This window comes from Salvelinus sp. IW2-2015, unplaced genomic scaffold, assembly GCF_002910315.2.
Source record: "Salvelinus sp. IW2-2015 unplaced genomic scaffold, ASM291031v2 Un_scaffold3625, whole genome shotgun sequence".
NCBI lineage: Eukaryota > Metazoa > Chordata > Actinopteri > Salmoniformes > Salmonidae > Salvelinus > Salvelinus sp. IW2-2015.
Genome location: NW_019944902.1, coordinates 6,794 through 17,342, shown reverse-complemented (window position 1 = coordinate 17,342; position 10,549 = coordinate 6,794). Strand labels below are relative to the sequence as shown.

Genomic DNA, 10,549 nt, shown 5'->3' with positions numbered 1-10,549 from the left:
CCTTATCACAATTATCATTATCATGATTATCACTTACCACCTTATTCACAATTATCATTATCATGATTGTCACTTTTACCACTTTTCACAATTATTTATCACTTATTACCGTGTAATATTTGTTAGTGTTAGTTATGTTAGGGCCATCTTCACTCTATCACAAAGACACTGTGCATCTCAACTTGTATTTATTTATTTTATTTATTTAACCTTATTTAACTAGGCAAGTCAGTTAAGAACACATTCTAATTTACAATGACGGCCTACCAGAAGGCAAAGGCCTCCTGCCTGGGACGGGGCCTGGGATTAAAAATAAATAAATACATACAATATAAATATAGGACAAAACAACACATCACAACACACAAGGTCAAGAAGATAGAGACAACAATACATTACACAAAGCAGCCAACAACTGCAGTAAGAGTGCCCATGATTGAATGTTTGACTCAATGGCACCCTATTTCTTATATAGTGTTCTAGCCTTATGGGCCCTCCGCGACATTGATGCTAGCGCCTGTGTGACACACGCGACAACACTGAGAGCTAGACTAGAGCAATGGAAAAGTAGACAGCTAGCTTGGTAGCTAACTGCATAGGATGTGAAAACAAGCCACACGGTCTAATTTAAGGCAGCCCCTGGATGTACAACTACGTTTTGCTGCAAAGTTGACCCTAACACCGGAAAGCATATTTGAATTTTCAAACAAATGTARCCGCTAACATCGTAGAGAAGATAMATATTTCGGATAGCTCCGCTAGCACAGGCAAAAGTCGTCAGCTATCGTTGAGTTTACACATAAGAGAGCAAATCAAATATATACACTTTTGTGGATTACGTAAACATATCAAACTAAGGTAATTTTATTTTATTTTATTTTGATGTTGGTGCAACTTATTTACAACAAGGACAGTTGGCGACATACCCAGTATGTGGATTTCATAAAACTGTTTTGTCAGCCAAGTTGGAATCGTTTCCCTTCTGTGCCTGTCTGGCTGGCATCGCAAGGTAGACAGACTGACAGYCAGTCTGCTACAACTTTTCTATTGGTTGCAGACGAAGACACCATTGTTGATTGATCAATCAAACTGTCACGGGTATTTGGGACAGTTCATATCCAAATGTGACAGGTTAAAGGAAATACTCATAGTTCGTGTCCGTAGCTATCCACCGCYACCCAAGTCCTCAAAACAGACAGGCACCACTTTATGACAGTATTTCGCGGAAAAATGTTAGCCAGTCCACGTTAGCTGTGTTAGTCTCTTAGCTCTGAAAATAGGGCAAAATGGTAACTTATTGAAGCGACCCGGAGACATTATTTTATGTAACGTCAAATATTTTTTATTTGCACATTTCATCGCCTGTGATAGAATAGTATAGGCTACCTGTGTTGATGCCAAAAACACAACTAGCCTATAGTCCAACTATATTTGGATACTGACTATAAATATCGTTCGCAGGCTCGTCATCATCATTGAAGACTTCCAGCAGCTACAGTGTTACAGGTATAACTCAATGATCATGTAGCRAGTAACTCAAGCCTCAATTTACACAAATACATACAACCCAGTGAACAAGTGAATATGGGCTTTGTTATCTTGTAATGACAACAAGATTTTCACAATTTWAAAAGTAGACTAGCTACTATCGAAATAAAAGTTATTTTCAACATCGGCGCAATATCCATAATGTGCCAACCAAGATTTTCGGTGGTTTGAGATGTCGACAGACAGATTGACATTCTGTTGAACACAAATATATCGGCGTTCTAAATCAATCAATGAAAACAAAGATTTATTTTATGGAATATCAATCACTTTTATTATTTCCCCCTTTTGTAATGTACATTTCAACCCAACAAATACTGGTAGCAAAAGTGCAGGTATCGATATATTAAAAGGTAGCTAGGTGGCTGTAGAAACCAACGGTATTAGTCTACTATTCTGTGACACGCACATGGGGCTCAAACTCAGCTCAGTGGAAATTAATAAAAGTCCTCAATGATCATATTCCCAATTATCAAACGGATATTTACAAACGTTCTGTCATACTTTCACTGCCTGTGTTGGCTAGTTAACAAGTCCGGTTTTGTGTACATTTTCCGCTGTCTTTATAGCGTTTATTTATTTATTTTTCTATGCACGGGATTGTCACTTGATCTCCGGGCTAAACTGCCTTTTGCACAGCCAGGACTGGACTTGGGGAAACATTCGCATATGTCTATTTCTTTCATACAATTACCGGATTCTTTTTTATTTTTATTTATCTAAACCTCCTGTGGCACAAGGATGCGTTGAAATATAATAGATTTGAATGCAAAGTGGAATTTGCGCGACTCCCGGTTCCCGGTCGTGTGTTGATTGTGAGGAAGATCTCATATAGTGAGTGATTAAGGTCGGTACCCCTCCTATCGGTGCGAGAACTGGCGTCCTCTGACCGCTATTTGTTTCCATGTTTTTTAGGTTTGTGTGATTTTGCTAAAATGCATCACCAACAGCGAATGGCTGCCATAGGGACAGACAAAGAACTRARCGACTTATTGGATTTCAGTGCGGTAAGCAATTGTTATAATATAGCAATGACCGAAACCTAGGCACCGACCTACCGGTGACTGTTTATMATTTTGATTTGTATGGCAATAGATAGACTCATGTTTTTTTGGTATTCATTGTGAGGTAGGCTATTTCTTTAAAAGTGTTATTTTTTTTCTTCTTACTCTGTACGTCTTTAACCAAGGGTAAACAATATGATTTAAAAGAAAGTTAAATGACTTGTGGTTTTTCTATTACTAAGTGTTTTTTTTTTCCCCCAAATATGTGCAGAGAAATATAAATATTGCATTAGTAATTGTGTTGTTTCTATAGATGCGAAACAGCGATTGAAAATGTCCAACATAATGGTAGTATATCCATTTTAAAGTATTGTTTCTGTTTCATTGTGTCTAGAATTAGAAGTGTGAATACGTTTGTTCCTTGTCTTTAATCCATTCTATAGTGACAGCTCTCACTGTCATTAGAACCCAGTTTCCCAGTCATAACTGCATGGCGGACGAGCACCATAAATAATAAAAATAATCGATGCTTTTATAAACTAATTGTTACCGGTACTTTTACAATGTTTATTGTTTTTATTTAATAACGGATAGTTGACTTTATTCAGACCTTTCTGTGTTGTGGCAAATAGTTTTGTCTTTATAGAAACGCTTTATGGTTCGTGAAGTTTCGGACAAGGAACGTGCCTACGGTCATGTTTTCATTAACCAATAATACTCGTAACTCTTGTCAACTTCGAGTAGCTGTCTGAGAAACTAAATAAAGCCGCTTTTATGTATCAAGGGGAAAAAATCCTACTTGATAATCCAGACATTTGGTCAGTCTTTTTTACAGTTAGGTAGGGCCTACTAATTAGCCACAGTATTAAATTGCTGTTATTTCGGAGAAGTTAGCTATAGGCACATTTTTCATATCCTATTTTAGGATACATATAGAATACAACTAGGGCTTAAGGATACATATGAATACACCACTAGGGCTTTAAGGATACATTGAATACATCACAGGGCTAAGGATACGTATAGAATACACATTAGGCTTTAAGGATACATATAGAATAACACTAGGGCTTTAAGGATACATATAGAATACACCATTAGGGCTTTAAGGAACATATAGATACACATAGGGCTTTAAGGAACGTATAGAATACACCACTAGGGCTTTAAGGATACTATAGAATTCCACTAGGGCTTTCGGAACATAAGAATACAACTAGGGCTTTAAGAACATATAGATAACTTAGGGCTTTAAGATATATAGAATACACACTAGGGCTTTAAGGAACGTATAGATACACCATTGCTTTAAGGATACATATAGAATACACCATTAGGTTTAAGGATACATATAGAATACACCATTAGGGCTTTAAGGATACATGTAGAATACCATTAGGGTTTAAGGTAGATACGTAAGAATACACCATAGGCTTTAAGGATACATATAGAATACACTAGGGTTAAGGATACATATAGAATACACCATTAGGGCTTTAAGCATACATATAGAATACACCATTAGGTTTAAGGATACATATAGAATACACCATTAGGGCTTTAAGATACATATAGAATACACACTAGGGCTTTAGGATACATATAGAATACACCACTAGGTTTAAGGATACATATAGAATACACCATTAGGGCTTTAAGGATACATATAGAATCACACCAGGGCTTTAAGGATTAAGGATACTGAGAATACACACATAGCTTAAGATACGGATCGTATAATACACCATTAGGGCTTTAAGGATACATATAGAATACCGACACCACAAGGGCTTTTAAGGATAATATAGAATACACCATTAGGGCTTTAAGGATACATATAGAATACACACTAAGGCTTTAAGGATACATATAGAATACACACTAGGGTTTAAGGATACAATATAGAATTACACCATTTAGGGCTTAAGGATACATTATAGAATAACACTAGGGTTTAAGGATAGCGTAAGAATACACTAGGCTTTAAGGATACATTATAGAAATACCATTGGGCTTTAAGGATACATATAGAATACACCATTGGGCTTTAAGGATACATATAGAATACACCATTAGGCTTTAAGGATACTATAGAATACCACACTAGGCTTTAAGGATACGTATAGAATACACACTAGGGCTTTAAGGTACATATAGAATACACATTAGGCTTTAAGGATACATATAGAATACACCATAGGGCTTTAAGGAGTACATATAGAATACACCATCAGGGCTTTAAGATACATATAGAATAACCATTAGGGCTTTAAGGATACATATAGAATCAACTAGGCTTTAGGATCGTATAGAATACACACTAGGGTTTAAGGATACATATAGAATACACCATTAGGGCTTTAAGGATACATACTAGAATACACCATTAGGGCTTTAAGGATACATATAGAATACACCATTAGGCTTTAAGGATACATATAGAATACACCACTAGGGCCTTTAAGGAATACATATAGAATACACATTAGGGCTTTAAGGATACATATAGAAACACACTAGGCTTTAAGGATACATATAGAATACCCATTAGGGCTTTAGCGAGGATACATATAGAATACACCATTAGGCTTTAAAGATACATATAGAATACACCTTAGGGCTTTAAGGATACATATAGATACACCATAGGCTTTAAGGATACATAATAGAATACACCATTAGGGCTTTAAGGATACATTATAGAATACCACCATTAGGGCTTTAAGGATACATATAGAATACACCACCAGGCTTTAAGGATACATTAATATAACATACACCACTAGGGCTTTAAGGATACATATAGAAATACACCATTAGGGCTTTAAGGATCATATAGAATACACCATTAGGGTTTAAGGATACATATGAATACACATTAGGGCTTTAAGACTACATATAGAATACACCACTTTAGGGCTATAAGGAATACATATAGAATCACCCATCTAGGGCTTTAAGGATTACATATAGAACTACACCATTAGGGCTTTAAGGATACATTATAGAATACACCATGGCTTTAAGGATACATATAGAATCCACAGGCTTTAAGATACATTATAGAATACACCACTAGGGCTTTAAGGATACATATAGAATACACCATTAGGGCTTTAAGGATACATATAGAATACACCACTAGGGCTTTAAGGATACATATAGAATACACCACTAGGGCTTTAAGGATACATATAGAATAAACCATTAGGCTTTAAGGATCATATAGACATCACATTAGGCTTTAAGATACGTATAGAATCCACTAGGGCTTTTACATATAAAATACACATAGGCTTAAGGATACATATAGAATACACCCAGGCTTTAGATACATATAAGAATACACCATTAGGCAATATCGATGTCCACATGTATCATATCGCAGAGAGAGTCCATCAGGGAAATACCATTAATAATTGTGTGTGAAGCACCCTCTTGAATGGCTCGTTTCCCACCAGTAACACATTCATATGCTTTATGTGTTAGTGTGTTACAGCCTCATAATAGTTACTGCCAGTCATAAAAGTTTTCCCTAGAACACTGCTATATTGAGTTGATTGATTTATTAATTAACTTTTAAACAATCTAAAGAGTTGTCTTCTCTTCTGTTGTAAGTATCTTACTGTTATTATCTTCTTTCAGATGTTCTCTCCACCTGTTAGTGGTAAACACGGACCAACCTCTCATAGAAGTGGACATTTTGCAGGCTAAGTATGTCAATCTCAATTCATTTAAATAACGCAATTCTGTTGTGGATATGCACATGTTTGTTTAACAATACCATTGTTGAAATTTTTTTGTTTGTCTCGTCACATTTTTGTTCTCTTAATAATAAGTTTAAATATATATTGGAGATGTCTTTTCCCTCTGAGCCACACTGGTTTGAATCAACATTGTCTCCAGTCATTTCTAATAAATACGTTCGAACCGACGTAATCAGACGTTGAAGTTGACGTCGGTTGAGTTGAATAGACGTTTGTGCTATAGAGTTAGCGTTGCATAGAATTACATTGTACTCCACACGACAACACACACACACATACCACACACACCACACAACACACAACACACACAACCAGCAACACAAACACACACAACACACACACACACACACACACACACACAGACCCACATCACACACTCATTATCCAATAACCTTTAAAGCGTGAAATCTCTGTTGGTATTGACCGTAATACCCGGGCTTACATGTGCTTTACATACACAGTCTCTTGGACTCCCCACATCAGTAGCCCCCGTAGCTGCAAATCCTGTGTTCCTTTACGTCTGGCCTCAATGAAGAACTCCTTCCTCTTTGGGGTATTAAACAGGGTATAACCAGTGCAGGTTCTACTCTATACATTCCAACTGTACGCCATTTTGTGTGGGTTTAAAGAGAGCGATTCTGAAAAGTTTTTTTTTGTTGTTGTGTTGTTGCGATTTGTAGACCTATGTGGTTACGGTCTCACTATTTTGTTCTGTAGCACAGTGGCAGACATGTTTGTGTTCTGAATAGACTTGCATTGTCATTCCCCAAGGAGTAGACTCCTCATGTAGTGACTATTTCTCGCTTAGGTAGATATTTCTCTCTTGTAATATCTGGTAGACTATTCTCTCTTGTAGGTAGACTATTTCTCTCTATACTGTAGGTAATCATTATCTTTCTGTAGGTAGGTCATTTATTTGTTTTTGTAGATAATTTGTATCGTCATATCCAATGCACCCATATCAAGTTTTAATTTCTTATCACACGCTAATGGTAACTACAGTGATTGTAATTGTGGGGTGTGTTTAAATGAGAGTGTATGTGCGACACATGAATATAATGTAATATATACAGTGGGAGAACAAGTATTTTGATCACTGCCGATTTTGCAGATTCTTCCTACTTAAAAAGCATCGTAGAGGTCTGTAATTTTATATCCTAGGTAACTTCAACTGTGAGAGCGGAAATCTAAATACAAAATCCGAAAAATCATTGTATGATTTTTAAGTAATTTATTAGCTTTTATGTGGCATGACATAAGTATTGATACATAGAAAGAGAACTTAATATTTGGTACAGAATCGTTTGTTTGCAATTACAGAGATCATAGTTTCTGTAGTTATTGACCAGGTTTCACACCTGCAGCAGGGATTTTGGCCACTCCTTCCATAAGACCTTCTCCAGATCCTTAAGGTTGGTGGCTGTGCTGGGCAATAACGGACTTTCAGCTCCCTCCAACGATTTCTCTATTGCGGTTCAGGTCTGGAGACTGGCTAGGGCCACTCAGGACTTGAGATAACTTCTTACGGAGCCCACTCTTAGTTGCCTGGCCTGTGTGTGGGTTTCGGGTCGTTGTCATAGCTGGAGACCCAGCCACGACCCATCATATGCCTTTACTGAGGGAAGGAGGTGTTGGCTCACGATTCGCAATACATGGCCCATCATCCTCCCCTCCAATACCGGTGGCATGTCGTCCTGTCCCCTTTGCAGAAAAGCATCCCCAAGATGATGTTTTCCCCTCGATGCTTCACGGTTGGGATGGTGTTCTTTGGGGTTGTACTCAGTCCTTCTTCTTCCTCCAAAGCACGCGGCGATGGAGTTAGGAGCGAAAAGTTCTATTTTTGAATATCAGAACCAGATGACTTCTCGCGTGTCCTCCTTGATCATCCAGATGGTCATATAGGCAACTTCAGACGGGCCTGGACATGCGCCTGCTTGAGGAGGGGGACCTTGTGTGCGCTGCAGGATTTTTAATTAAGCCCATGACGGCGTAGTGTGTATAATAAGGTTTTCCTTTGGATGACTTGTGTCACGCTCTCTTCAGGAGGTCATTGACCAGGTCTACTGCCGTGTAGTTTGGGCTGATCCTCACACTTCTCTCTGAATCATTGGTGCACGCCACGAGGTGAGTCTTGCTATGGGACCCCAAGACCGAGGGTGAATTGACCATCAATCTATGACTTCTTCTATTTTCTTCCTATTTTCTAATGACATTGCGCACAGTTGGTGTGCCTTCTCAGCCAAGCTGCTTGCGCCTATGTGTCGCTGTGTAGCCATGGCCAGCTCTGTGTGCAGGTCTACTTTTAATCCCTGATGGTGCGTTATCAGCCGTTCTCTGTGTCTTTGGCTATTGTGGATAGGTTGGAGTCTGTTTATTGATGTGTGTGGACAGGTGTCTTTGATATCAGATATAGCGAGTTAGAACAGGTGCGTTAGATAAAAGTATGAAGTGGAGAACAGGAGGGCATTCTTAACGAAAACATAACAGGTCTTGTAGGAAGCCGGAATTCCTTACTCGGTTTGTAAGGTCTGATACAATACTCATGTCATCGCAATAAATGCCAAATGAATCTACTTAAAAATCATCACAATGTGATTTTTTCATGGATTTTTGTTTTAGATTCCGTCTCTCACAGTTGAAGTGTACTATGATAAAAATTACAGAAAGCTCTTCATGCTTTGTAAGTAGGAAAACCTGCAAAATCGGCAGTGTATCAAATACTTGTTCTCCCCACTGTATATATATACAGTACCAGTCTAAAGTTTGGACACACCTACTCATTCCAGGGTTTTTCTTAATTTTGTACTGTTTTGTACATTGTAGAATAGTAGTGAAGACATTCAAACTATGAAATAACACATATGGAATCATGTAGTAACCAAAAAAGTGTTAAACACATGAAAATATATTTTATATTTGAGATTCTTCAAAGTAGCCACACTCTTGGCATTCTCTCAACCAGATTCATAAGGTAGCCACCAGGAATGCATTTCAATTAACAAGTATGCTTTGTTTCATTCTTAATGCGTTTGAGCCAATCATTTGTGTTGTTACAAGGTAGGGGTGGAATACAGAAGATAGCCCCTATTTGGTAAAAGACCAAGTCTATATTATGGCAAGAACAGCTCAAATAAGCAAAGAGAAATTACAGTCCATCATTATTTTAAGACATGAAGGTCAGTCAATCTCGAAACTTTGAAAGTTTCTTCAAGTGCAGTCGCAAAAACCATCAAGCGCTATGATGAAACTGGCTCTCATGTGGACCACCAACCCAGAGTTACCTCTATTTCAGAGGATAAGTCCATTAGAGTTAACTGCATCTCAGATTGCAGCCCAAATAAATGCTAACAGACGCATCTCAACATCAACTGTTCAGAGGAGACTGCGTGAATCAGGTCTTCATGGTCAAATTTCTGCAAAGAAACCACTGCTAAAGGACACCATTAATAAGAAGAGACTTGCTTGGGCCAAGAAACACAAGCAATGGACATTAGAAATTTGTCCTTTGGTCTGATGAGTCTAAATTTGAGATTTCTGGTTCTTTGTGAGAGTAGGTGAACGGATGATCTCYGCATGTGTGGTTCCCACCGTGAAGCATGGAGGAGGTGTGATGATGTGGGGGTGCTTTGCTGGTGACACTGTCAGTGATTTATTTAGAATTCAAGGCACACTTAACCAGCACGGCTACCACAGCATTCAGCAGCAATACACCATCCCATCTGGTTTGCGCTTAGTGGAGCTATCATTCGTTTTTCAACAGGACAATGACCCAAAACACACCTCCAGGCTGTGAAAGGGCTATTTGACCAAGCAGGAGAGTGATGGAGTGCTGCATCAGATGACCTGGCCTTCACAATCACCCGACCTCAACACAGTTCAGATGGTTTGGGATAATTTGGACCGCAGAGTGAAGGAAAAGCAGCATACGTGCTCAGCATATTTGGGAACTCCTTCAAGACTGTTGGAAAAGCATTTGTCATAAATGGGCRGCAGGGTAGCCTAGTGGTTAGAGCGTTGGGCTAGTAAACGTGAGTTTGCAAGTTCGAATCCCCGAGCTGACAAGGTACAAATCTGGTCAGTTAACTAGGTTGTCATTCAAAATAAGATTTTGTTCTTAACTGACTTGCCTAGTTAAATAAATACAATAAAGCTGCTTGAGAAGTTGCAAAGCTGTCATCAAGGCAAAGACTACTTTGTAGAATCTAAAATAGATAATCTATTTTGATTTGT

At 38.1% G+C, this 10,549-nt stretch overlaps 1 long non-coding RNA gene across 1 annotated transcript; it reads left to right on the top strand.

Moving 5' to 3' along the window:
* Positions 1-566: 566 nt before the first annotated feature.
* On the top strand, positions 567-2,549 carry LOC112076207 (uncharacterized). The gene is made up of 3 exons (XR_002895131.2): positions 567-858; positions 1,462-1,506; positions 2,464-2,549. It is a non-coding gene; the product is annotated as an uncharacterized lncRNA (long non-coding RNA).
* The last annotated feature ends 8,000 nt before the right edge of the window (positions 2,550-10,549 follow it).